The 13,592-nt window shown below is 46.5% G+C and overlaps 1 protein-coding gene across 1 annotated transcript in view; it reads right to left on the bottom strand.

Annotated features, from left to right (window-relative positions):
* The window catches only part of LOC122946458 (A disintegrin and metalloproteinase with thrombospondin motifs 10-like), a 463,435-nt gene that overhangs the window by 366,689 nt on the left and 83,154 nt on the right, over positions 1 to 13,592 (bottom strand). The window lies entirely within an intron of this gene.

Raw genomic sequence — 13,592 nt, 5'->3', positions numbered from 1 at the left:
TCACCCAGCGCCTAAATACTAGGCCTCAAATTTATATCCAGCTAAATCTGTCCCTAGTGCTGTAGCTGGGCGAGTTATTTAGTGTCCGTTCAAGCACATTTCTTGTTCTGGGTTGAAATACAATTCCCAATTTAGCAATTTCATAATTTAGTGGTTCCTGCTATATCAGAGCTATTTGAAATCTATCCCAAAAAGGGTATATAATATTGAAGGTGCACATTGGGTCATTCAGAATAACTTCACACACACCCGCTACTGTGTATTTCCAAGTCTAATTCTGTCACTAAACCCATACCTGTCACCCAGCGCCTAAATACTAGGCCTCAAATTTAAATCCCTCTAAATCTCTCGTTACCCACCGCTGTACTGTTGTTGCTGGGCAAGATATTTAGTGTCCGTCAAAGCACATTTTTTGTTCTGGGTTGAAGTACAATTCCCAATTTAGCAATTTCATAATTTAGTGGTTTCTGCTATATCAGAGCTATTTGAAATCTATCCCTAAAAGGGTATATAATATTGAAGGTGCACATAGGGTCATTCAGAATAACTTCACACACACGCTTCTGTGCATTTCCAAGTCTAATTCTGTCACTAAATCCATACCGGTGACCCAGCGCCTAAATACTAGGCCTCAAATTTAAATCCCTCTAAATCTCTCGTTACCCACCACTGTACTGTTGTTGCTGGGCAAGATATTTAGTGTCCGTCAAAGCACATTTTTTGTTCTGGGTTGAAGTACAATTCCCAATTTAGCAATTTCATAATTTAGTGGTTTCTGCTATATCAGAGCTATTTGAAATCTATCCCTAAAAGGGTATATAATATTGAAGGTGCACATAGGGTCATTCAGAATAACTTCACACACACGCTTCTGTGCATTTCCAAGTCTAATTCTGTCACTAAATCCATACCGGTGACCCAGCGCCTAAATACTAGGCCTCAAATTTAAATCCCTCTAAATCTCTCGTTACCCACCACTGTACTGTTGTTGCTGGGCAAGATATTTAGTGTCCGTCAAAGCACATTTTTGTTCTGGGTTGAAGTACAATTCCCAATTTAGCAATTTCATAATTTAGTGGTTTCTGCTATATCAGAGCTATTTGAAATCTATCCCTAAAAGGGTATATAATATTGAAGGTGCACATAGGGTCATTCAGAATAACTTCACACACACGCTTCTGTGCATTTCCAAGTCTAATTCTGTCACTAAATCCATACCGGTGACCCAGCGCCTAAATACTAGGCCTCAAATTTAAATCCCTCTAAATCTCTCGTTACCCACCGCTGTACTGTTGTTGCTGGGCAAGATATTTAGTGTCCGTCAAAGCACATTTTTTGTTCTGGGTTGAAGTACAATTCCCAATTTAGCAATTTCATAATTTAGTGGTTTCTGCTATATCAGAGCTATTTGAAATCTATCCCTAAAAGGGTATATAATATTGAAGGTGCACATAGGGTCATTCAGAATAACTTCACACACACGCTTCTGTGCATTTCCAAGTCTAATTCTGTCACTAAATCCATACCGGTGACCCAGCGCCTAAATACTAGGCCTCAAATTTAAATCCCTCTAAATCTCTCGTTACCCACCGCTGTACTGTTGTTGCTGGGCAAGATATTTAGTGTCCGTCAAAGCACATTTTTTGTTCTGGGTTGAAGTACAATTCCCAATTTAGCAATTTCATAATTTAGTGGTTCCTGCTATATCAGAGCTATTTGAAATCTATCCCTAAAAGGGTATATAATATTGAAGGTGCACATAGGGTCATTCAGAATAACTTCACACACACGCTTCTGTGCATTTCCAAGTCTAATTCTGTCACTAAATCCATACCGGTGACCCAGCGCCTAAATACTAGGCCTCAAATTTAAATCCCTCTAAATCTCTCGTTACCCACCACTGTACTGTTGTTGCTGGGCAAGATATTTAGTGTCCGTCAAAGCACATTTTTTGTTCTGGGTTGAAGTACAATTCCCAATTTAGCAATTTCATAATTTAGTGGTTCCTGCTATATCAGAGCTATTTGAAATCTATCCCTAAAAGGGTATATAATATTGAAGGTGCACATATGGGTCATTCAGAATAACTTCACACACACCGCTACTGTGTATTTCCAAGTCTAATTCTGTCACTAAATCCATACCTGTCACCCAGCGCCTAAATACTAGGCCTCAAATTTAAATCCCTCTAAATCTCTCGTTACCCACCGCTGTACTGTTGTTGCTGGGCAAGATATTTAGTGTCCGTCAAAGCACATTTTTTGTTCTGGGTTGAAGTACAATTCCCAATTTAGCAATTTCATAATTTAGTGGTTTCTGCTATATCAGAGCTATTTGAAATCTATCCCTAAAAGGGTATATAATATTGAAGGTGCACATAGGGTCATTCAGAATAACTTCACACACACGCTTCTGTGCATTTCCAAGTCTAATTCTGTCACTAAATCCATACCGGTGACCCAGCGCCTAAATACTAGGCCTCAAATTTAAATCCCTCTAAATCTCTCGTTACCCACCGCTGTACTGTTGTTGCTGGGCAAGATATTTAGTGTCCGTCAAAGCACATTTTTTGTTCTGGGTTGAAGTACAATTCCCAATTTAGCAATTTCATAATTTAGTGGTTTCTGCTATATCAGAGCTATTTGAAATCTATCCCTAAAAGGGTATATAATATTGAAGGTGCACATAGGGTCATTCAGAATAACTTCACACACACGCTTCTGTGCATTTCCAAGTCTAATTCTGTCACTAAATCCATACCGGTGACCCAGCGCCTAAATACTAGGCCTCAAATTTAAATCCCTCTAAATCTCTCGTTACCCACCGCTGTACTGTTGTTGCTGGGCAAGATATTTAGTGTCCGTCAAAGCACATTTTTTGTTCTGGGTTGAAGTACAATTCCCAATTTAGCAATTTCATAATTTAGTGGTTCCTGCTATATCAGAGCTATTTGAAATCTATCCCAAAAAGGGTATATAATATTGAAGGTGCACATTGGGTCATTCAGAATAACTTCACACACACCCGCTACTGTGTATTTCCAAGTCTAATTCTGTCACTAAACCCATACCTGTCACCCAGCGCCTAAATACTAGGCCTCAAATTTAAATCCCTCTAAATCTCTCGTTACCCACCGCTGTACTGTTGTTGCTGGGCAAGATATTTAGTGTCCGTCAAAGCACATTTTTTGTTCTGGGTTGAAGTACAATTCCCAATTTAGCAATTTCATAATTTAGTGGTTTCTGCTATATCAGAGCTATTTGAAATCTATCCCTAAAAGGGTATATAATATTGAAGGTGCACATAGGGTCATTCAGAATAACTTCACACACACGCTTCTGTGCATTTCCAAGTCTAATTCTGTCACTAAATCCATACCGGTGACCCAGCGCCTAAATACTAGGCCTCAAATTTAAATCCCTCTAAATCTCTCGTTACCCACCGCTGTACTGTTGTTGCTGGGCAAGATATTTAGTGTCCGTCAAAGCACATTTTTTGTTCTGGGTTGAAGTACAATTCCCAATTTAGCAATTTCATAATTTAGTGGTTTCTGCTATATCAGAGCTATTGAAATCTATCCCTAAAAGGGTATATAATATTGAAGGTGCACATAGGGTCATTCAGAATAACTTCACACACACGCTTCTGTGCATTTCCAAGTCTAATTCTGTCACTAAATCCATACCGGTGACCCAGCGCCTAAATACTAGGCCTCAAATTTAAATCCCTCTAAATCTCTCGTTACCCACCACTGTACTGTTGTTGCTGGGCAAGATATTTAGTGTCCGTCAAAGCACATTTTTTGTTCTGGGTTGAAGTACAATTCCCAATTTAGCAATTTCATAATTTAGTGGTTCCTGCTATATCAGAGCTATTTGAAATCTATCCCAAAAAGGGTATATAATATTGAAGGTGCACATTGGGTCATTCAGAATAACTTCACACACACCCGCTACTGTGTATTTCCAAGTCTAATTCTGTCACTAAACCCATACCTGTCACCCAGCGCCTAAATACTAGGCCTCAAATTTAAATCCCTCTAAATCTCTCGTTACCCACCGCTGTACTGTTGTTGCTGGGCAAGATATTTAGTGTCCGTCAAAGCACATTTTTTGTTCTGGGTTGAAGTACAATTCCCAATTTAGCAATTTCATAATTTAGTGGTTTCTGCTATATCAGAGCTATTTGAAATCTATCCCTAAAAGGGTATATAATATTGAAGGTGCACATAGGGTCATTCAGAATAACTTCACACACACGCTTCTGTGCATTTCCAAGTCTAATTCTGTCACTAAATCCATACCGGTGACCCAGCGCCTAAATACTAGGCCTCAAATTTAAATCCCTCTAAATCTCTCGTTACCCACCGCTGTACTGTTGTTGCTGGGCAAGATATTTAGTGTCCGTCAAAGCACATTTTTTGTTCTGGGTTGAAGTACAATTCCCAATTTAGCAATTTCATAATTTAGTGGTTCCTGCTATATCAGAGCTATTTGAAATCTATCCCAAAAAGGGTATATAATATTGAAGGTGCACATTGGGTCATTCAGAATAACTTCACACACACCCGCTACTGTGTATTTCCAAGTCTAATTCTGTCACTAAACCCATACCTGTCACCCAGCGCCTAAATACTAGGCCTCAAATTTAAATCCCTCTAAATCTCTCGTTACCGCTGTACTGTTGTAGCTGGGAAAGTTATTTAGTGCCCGTCAAAGCACATTTTTTGTTCTGGGTTGAAGTACAATTCCCAATTTAGCAATTTCATAATTTAGTGGTTCCTGCTATATCAGAGCTATTTGAAATCTATCCCAAAAAGGGTATATAATATTCAAGGTGCACATTGGGTCATTCAGAATAACTTCACACACACGCTTCTGTGCATTTCCAAGTCTAATTCTGTCACTAAATCCATACCGGTCACCCAGCGCCTAAATACTAGGCCTCAAATTTATATCCCGCTGAATTTGAATACAATACATTGGGCCAAATAATATATTTGTTGTTGTGGTGAACCATAACAATGAGAAAAACATCTAGTAAGGGACGCGGACGTGGACATGGTCGTGGTGGTGTTAGTGGACCCTCTGGTGCTGGGAGAGGACGTGGCCGTTCTGCCACATCCACACGTCCTAGTGTACCAACTACCTCAGGTCCCAGTAGCTGCCAGAATTTACAGCGATATATGGTGGGGCCCAATGCCGTTCTAAGGATGGTAAGGCCTGAGCAGGTACAGGCATTAGTCAATTGGGTGGCCGACAGTGGATCCAGCACGTTCACATTATCTCCCACCCAGTCTTCTGCAGAAAGCGCACAGATGGCGCCTGAAAACCAACCCCATCAGTCTGTCACATCACCCCCATGCATACCAGGGAAACTGTCTCAGCCTCAAGTTATGCAGCAGTCTCTTATGCTGTTTGAAGACTCCGCTGGCAGGGTTTCCCAAGGGCATCCACCTAGCCCTTCCCCAGCGGTGAAAGACATAGAATGCACTGACGCACAACCACTTATGTTTCCTGATGATGAGGACATGGGAATACCACCTCAGCATGTCTCTGATGATGACGAAACACAGGTGCCAACTGCTGCGTCTTTCTGCAGTGTGCAGACTGAACAGGAGGTCAGGGATCAAGACTGGGTGGAAGACGATGCAGGGGACGATGAGGTCCTAGACCCCACATGGAATGAAGGTCGTGCCACTGACTTTCACAGTTCGGAGGAAGAGGCAGTGGTGAGACCGAGCCAACAGCGTAGCAAAAGAGGGAGCAGTGGGCAAAAGCAGAACACCCGCCGCCAAGAGACTCCGCCTGCTACTGACCGCCGCCATCTGGGACCGAGCACCCCAAAGGCAGCTTCAAGGAGTTCCCTGGCATGGCACTTCTTCAAACAATGTGCTGACGACAAGACCCGAGTGGTTTGCACGCTGTGCCATCAGAGCCTGAAGCGAGGCATTAACGTTCTGAACCTGAGCACAACCTGCATGACCAGGCACCTGCATGCAAAGCATGAACTGCAGTGGAGTAAACACCTTAAAACCAAGGAAGTCACTCAGGCTCCCCCTGCTACCTCTTCTGCTGCTGCCGCCTCGGCCTATTCTGCTGCTGCCGCCTCGGCCTCTTCCTCCGCCTCTGGAGGAACGTTGGCACCTGCCGCCCAGCAAACAGGGGATGTACCACCAACACCACCACCACCACCTCCGTCACCAAGCGTCTCAACCATGTCACACGCCAGCGTTCAGCTCTCCATCTCACAAACATTTGATAGAAAGCGTAAATTCCCACCTAGCCACCCTCGATCCCTGGCCCTGAATGCCAGCATTTCTAAACTACTGGCCTATGAAATGCTGTCATTTAGGCTGGTGGACACAGACAGCTTCAAACAGCTCATGTCGCTTGCTGTCCCACAGTATGTTGTTCCCAGCCGGCACTACTTCTCCAAGAGAGCCGTGCCTTCCCTGCACAACCAAGTATCCGATAAAATCAAGTGTGCACTGCGCAACGCCATCTGTAGCAAGGTCCACCTAACCACAGATACGTGGACCAGTAAGCACGGCCAGGGACGCTATATCTCCCTAACTGCACACTGGGTAAATGTAGTGGCAGCTGGGCCCCAGGCGGAGAGCTGTTTGGCGCACGTCCTGCCGCCGCCAAGGATCGCAGGGCAACATTCTTTGCCTCCTGTTGCCACCTCCTCCTTCTCGGCTTCCTCCTCCTCTTCTTCCACCTGCTCATCCAGTCAGCCACACACCTTCACCACCAACTTCAGCACAGCCCGGGGTAAACGTCAGCAGGCCATTCTGAAACTCATATGTTTGGGGGACAGGCCCCACACCGCACAGGAGTTGTGGCGGGGTATTGAACAACAGACCGACGAGTGGTTGCTGCCGGTGAGCCTCAAGCCCGGCCTGGTGGTGTGTGATAATGGGCGAAATCTCGTTGCAGCTCTGGGACTAGCCAATTTGACGCACATCCCTTGCTTGGCGCATGTGCTGAATTTGGTGGTGCAGAAGTTCATTCACAACTACCCCGACATGTCAGAGCTGCTGCATAAAGTGCGGGCCGTCTGTTCGCGCTTCCGGCGTTCACATCCTGCCGCTGCTCGCCTGTCTGCGCTACAGCGTAACTTCGGCCTTCCCGCTCACCGCCTCATATGCGACGTGCCCACCAGGTGGAACTCCACCTTGCACATGCTGGACAGACTGTGCGAGCAGCAGCAGGCCATAGTGGAGTTTCAGCTGCAGCACGCACGGGTCAGTCGCACTACAGAACAGCACCACTTCACCACCAATGACTGGGCCTCCATGCGAGACCTGTGTGCCCTGTTGCGCTGTTTCGAGTACTCCACCAACATGGCCAGTGGCGATGACACCGTTATCAGCGTTACAATACCACTTCTATGTCTCCTTGAGAAAACACTTAGGGCGATGATGGAACAGGAGGTGGCCCAGGAGGAGGAGGAGGAGGATGAGGAAGAGGGGTCATTTTTAGCACTTTCAGGCCAGTCTCTTCGAAGTGACTCAGAGGGAGGTTTTTTGCAACAGCAGAGGCCAGGTACAAATGTGGCCAGCCAGGGCCCACTACTGGAGGACGAGGAGGACGAGGATGAGGAGGAGGTGGAGGAGGATGAGGATGAAGCATGGTCACAGCGGGGTGGCACCCAACGCAGCTCGGGTCCATCACTGGTGCGTGGCTGGGGGGAAAGGCAGGACGATGACGATACGCCTCCCACAGAGGACAGCTTGTCCTTACCCCTGGGCAGCCTGGCACACATGAGCGACTACATGCTGCAGTGCCTGCGCAACGACAGCAGAGTTGCCCACATTTTAACCTGTGCGGACTACTGGGTTGCCACCCTGCTGGATCCACGCTACAAAGACAATGTGCCCACCTTACTTCCTGCACTGGAGCGTGATAGGAAGATGCGCGAGTACAAGCGCACGTTGGTAGACGCGCTACTGAGAGCATTCCCAAATGTCACAGGGGAACAAGTGGAAGCCCAAGGCCAAGGCAGAGGAGGAGCAAGAGGTCGCCAAGGCAGCTGTGTCACGGCCAGCTCCTCTGAGGGCAGGGTTAGCATGGCAGAGATGTGGAAAACTTTTGTCAACACGCCACAGCTAACTGCACCACCACCTGATACGCAACGTGTTAGCAGGAGGCAACATTTCACTAACATGGTGGAACAGTACGTGTGCACACCCCTCCACGTACTGACTGATGGTTCGGCCCCATTCAACTTCTGGGTCTCTAAATTGTCCACGTGGCCAGAGCTAGCCTTTTATGCCTTGGAGGTGCTGGCCTGCCCGGCAGCCAGCGTTTTGTCTGAACGTGTATTCAGCACGGCAGGGGGCGTCATTACAGACAAACGCAGCCGCCTGTCTACAGCCAATGTGGACAAGCTGACGTTCATAAAAATGAACCAGGCATGGATCCCACAGGACCTGTCCGTCCCTTGTCCAGATTAGACATTAACTACCTCCCCATAACCATATATTATTGGACTCCAGGGCACTTCCTCATTCAATCCTATTTTTATTTTCATTTTACCATTATATTGCGATGCTACCCAAAGTTGAATGAACCTCTCCTCTGCCTGTGTGCTAGGCCTAAATATATGCCAATGGACTGTTGCAGTGGTGGCTGACATGAAGCCTGATTCTCTGCTATGACATGCAGACTAATTCTCTGCTGACATGAAGCCAGATTGTCTGTTACGGGACCTCTCTCCTCTGCCTGGGTGCTGGGCCTAAATTTATGACAATGGACTGTTGCAGTGGTGGCTGACGTGAAGCCTGATTCTCTGCTATGACATGCAGACTGATTCTCTGCTGACATGAAGCCAGATCGTCTGTTACGGGACCTCTCTGCTCTGCCTGTGTGCTAGGCCTAAATATATGCCAATGGACTGTTGCAGTGGTGGGTGACGTGAAGCCTCATTCTCTGCTATGACATGCAGACTGATTCTCTGCTGACATGAAGCCAGATTGTCTGTTACGGGACCTCTCTGCTCTGCCTGTGTGCTAGGCCTAAATATATGCCAATGGACTGTTGCAGTGGTGGGTGACGTGAAGCCTCATTCTCTGCTATGACATGCAGACTGATTCTCTGCTGTCATGAAGCCAGATTGTCTGTTACGGGACCTCTCTGCTCTGCCTGTGTGCTAGGCCTAAATATATGCCAATGGACTGTTGCAGTGGTGGGTGACGTGAAGCCTCATTCTCTGCTATGACATGCAGACTGATTCTCTGCTGACATGAAGCCAGATTGTCTGTTACGGGACCTCTCTGCTCTGCCTGTGTGCTAGGCCTAAATATATGCCAATGGACTGTTGCAGTGGTGGGTGACGTGAAGCCTCATTCTCTGCTATGACATGCAGACTGATTCTCTGCTGTCATGAAGCCAGATTGTCTGTTACGGGACCTCTCTGCTCTGCCTGTGTGCTAGGCCTAAATATATGCCAATGGACTGTTGCAGTGGTGGGTGACGTGAAGCCTCATTCTCTGCTATGACATGCAGACTAATTCTCTGCTGACATGAAGACAGATTCTCTGTTACGGGACCTCTCTCCTCTGCCTGTGTGTGTGCTGGGCCTAAATATATGCCAATGGACTGTTGCAGTGGTGGCTGACGTGAAGCCTCATTCTCTGCTATGACATGCAGACTGATTCTCTGCTGACATGAAGCCAGATTCTCTGTTACGGGACCTCTCTCCTCTGCCTGTGTGTGTGCTGGGCCTAAATATATGCCAATGGACTGTTGCAGTGGTGGCTGACGTGAAGCCTCATTCTCTGCTATGACATGCAGACTGATTCTCTGCTGACATGAAGCCAGATTCTCTGTTACGGGACCTCTCTCCTCTGCCTGTGTGTGTGCTGGCCCTAAATATATGCCAATGGACTGTTGCAGTGGTGGCTGACGTGAAGCCTCATTCTCTGCTATGACATGCAGACTGATTCTCTGCTGACATGAAGCCAGATTCTCTGTTACGGGACCTCTCTCCTCTGCCTGTGTGCTAGGCCTAAATATATGCCAATGGACTGTTGCAGTGGTGGCTGACGTGAAGCCTCATTCTCTGCTATGACATGCAGACTAATTCTCTGCTGACATGAAGACAGATTCTCTGTTACGGGACCTCTCTCCTCTGCCTGGGTGCCGGGGCCTAAATATCTGAGAATGGACTGTTCCAGTGGTGGGTGACGGGAAGCCAGATTCTCTGCTATGGAACCTCTCTCCAATTGATTTTGGTTAATTTTTATTTATTTAATTTTTATTTTAATTAATTTCCCTATCCACATTTGTTTGCAGGGGATTTACCTACATGTTGCTGCCTTTTGCAGCCCTCTAGCCCTTTCCTGGGCTGTTTTACAGCCGTTTTAGTGCCGAAAAGTTCGGGTCCCCATTGACTTCAATGGGGTTCGGGTTCGGGACGAAGTTCGGATCGGGTTCGGATCCCGAACCCGAACATTTCCGGGATGTTCGGCCGAACTTCTCGAACCTGAACATCCAGGTGTTCGCTCAACTCTACTCTTGACTCCTCCGTGCACATAACTCCTGGATAAGGACAGTCTTATTTTTTCCATATACTTGGATGCCTTTGTGCTCACACAGAGCTGTGATATCAGCCACGCTCAGGGCGTCATAATTCACGGATTCGGACATTATTGCCAAATAAAAGATAGGACAGAAAACAAGAGAGAGGGGAGGGTACTGTCGTGAATTATTATTCTATCAAAACTAATGCACTGTGCTTCGTCTTCCAGAATTTTTCAATCCTTTAGTACAGAGTTATGGACATAACTTCATGCACTAATATTCTAAGCATACAGAATCCCGTAAGCTGCCACCAGAAAAATGTCACGAACTATGGATCCGATCGCTCCGGATCCCACAGCTGTGACGTAGTGGTCTGTGACGGAGTCTGCGCACACACAGAGACCTCACGTGACCGGGGTATTACCATTCGGCTAACACCCCCCACTACACTTCGGTAACTGCCACCACGTGGGTTCCCGGTCCACGAGCCGACTATCCGGGTCATTCACTATCACACAGATTAGTGGATGATCCGGATATCACTTACTGACCAACCGCAGTCAATCACCCCCAACTACAATTCCTAAATGCAATTTAAGTAACTACCTGGTAACGTCTCTTCAAAGGCAAGGTACGTTGTTCAGCAGCTTAGAATATGGAAGACTTGGCCACTTAGATTTTATAATCTTTAATAAGTGGTAAAAAGCAGTGCATACAAGTCTAATGAAAATGACTATAAATCTACAGAATAATAATAACAATATAAATAATCACGACAGTTCAAATGAAAGGGAAAAAGATGAAAGAATACTTCGTTTCTCTGGAGGGTTTCAGATGGTCGTTCATATGTCCTTTTTGAATCCTTGCAAACCCCTTTTCAGTATGTATCAGGGGAGACCCTCAAAGTTCTTCTGATACAGGGATATGCCGTCAATGTCCAATTAAGTGTCTGGTGATGTTCCATGGGTCTCTCTCCTCTGTCCTTGTGCATGGATTTTTATGAACTCTGCCATGGGCAGGAGACTTACTCCTGTCAGCCAATGGCAGCAGAGGGACTGTGAAGCCTAGGGATGGCCCCCAAGTGTTTTATGACCCCATCAAAGTTCAGTTCCTACAATGAGGATTATACTTAAGCCTGTATCTCCCTGATACATCGGCACATTTTTATACAGAATACATATTTGCGATCCTTATTTATTTACCTACAGAATGAGACCACACACGGTAATGCTGGGACCTGTAGTTCTTCTACCACCCATAGGTCAGCTACAGAATCACATCCTCTAGTCATATTTGATACCCAATTAACCACAATACTCTATAGAGCCTGGATCTGGTGTCAGAATGGGCATAAGTTGATTCCTAAATGAAATATGAAAGTAAACTGGTTTTATGCCCAGAGCTAATTAAGGGCTATTAGCTCCCCTCAAACCAGACCTGGAAATTAATGACGTCACGCTCCAGCCAGGCTTGACAGCGAGCTGATCTTATCTTATAGGATGAGCTGGGCCTGGTATAGCTTTTATGACCTTTTATTGCTGGCCTCACAGAGTAGTGGTAATAAAAGTGTCCATCTATATCATAGGCGACCCAGGCTTCATGAAGATGAGAGTTCACAGTTTTTTACATAGGCCAGAAGCATATAAGATGGCTACCCAGAGGAATTATGTATGTATGCCGGCACACCTGGCACATCTGAATACAGCCAAATTAGGGGCACTGGAGCAAAGGTGGGCCTCCCGCCTGGCCAACTATGATTTTACCGTGAAGTACCGGGCAGGCCGCTCCAATGAGAACGCTGATGCTCTGTCACGACTCCCCACTACAGAAGCCCCAGATGAACCGAAAGATGCCTGGGAAGAGGTGGAGATGCCAGCGTTCTATAATAAATTTACCCAGCAGGATAATATACGTGCTGGAGATTCCCCTGCTGCTGATCCTTCCTCATCAGATGGTCCTGAGTCCAGAGGCGATCAAGAAAGATGGATTAAACTCCAGTACGAAAGTAGAGTCCTCGGTGAACTGCTCGACTTCCTTACTAGTGGAAAAGTCCCTGAGAGGATCCGCAGGAAGAGTGCAGACCCAGAGCTAGTGAGACTGTGGAGACATCGCCATCAACTATTCCTTCAAAAGGGCCTGTTGCTCAGAAGGAGTCTGGATCCAGTGTCCTATGATAGAGTGTATCAAATTCTCCTGCCACGTCGGGATGCCAGCCTGGTGCTGGATATGTACCACAACCAGTCCGGACACTTCGGTGTGCAAAAGACTGAGGCCACCATTCGCAGAAGATTCTATTGGATCGGGATGAGAGAAGATATCGAGAAATGGTGCCGAGAATGCACTGCCTGTGCTGTGGGGCGAACTGAACGCCATGACCAGAGGGCGCCTCTCCATCCCATCGTAAGTAAGGCTCCTTTAGAACTTGTTGCCATTGATCATGTAAAGTTAGAGCCGAGTCGCTCAGGGTATACATATGCCATGACTATAATTGATCACTTCACTAAGTTTGTTGTAGCAGTGCCTGTGAAAGACCTGACAGCAAAGACCACAGCGGAGGCGTTCTGGAAGCATTTCCTGCTGCCCTACGGTTGCCCAGAGAGGATCCTCACCGATCAAGGGTCCGCATTTGAGTCACAGCTGTTCCATGAGATGTGCCTGCTACACAACTGCCAGAAGGTCCGGACCACCGCCTATCATCCGCAAGGTAACGGACTCTGTGAGAAAATGAATAAGACTCTCATTGAAATGCTGAGAGCAGTACCCCCTGAGACGAGGGGAGATTGGCCTACTTTGTTGCCACAGCTTATGTACACTTACAACAACACCATCCACTGTTCCACCGGTTATACCCCGTTCTATTTGATGTTCGGCCGACAAGGGAGATTGCCTGCGGACCACTCCCTAGGGGTACAAGTGCCGGATGAGATCAACCCACTGCCCAAGACTGACTGGGTAGTGGAGCACCAAAGGCGTCTTCTTAATGCTAAGGAGATTGTCCAGGAACGGATGGAGATTGTCCGAGAAAGGCAGCAGAAAGACTTTGACCAGACTGCCCATGCGGGA

This window comes from Bufo gargarizans, chromosome 1, assembly GCF_014858855.1.
Source record: "Bufo gargarizans isolate SCDJY-AF-19 chromosome 1, ASM1485885v1, whole genome shotgun sequence".
NCBI lineage: Eukaryota > Metazoa > Chordata > Amphibia > Anura > Bufonidae > Bufo > Bufo gargarizans.
This window is presented reverse-complemented; position numbering and strand designations above follow the sequence as displayed.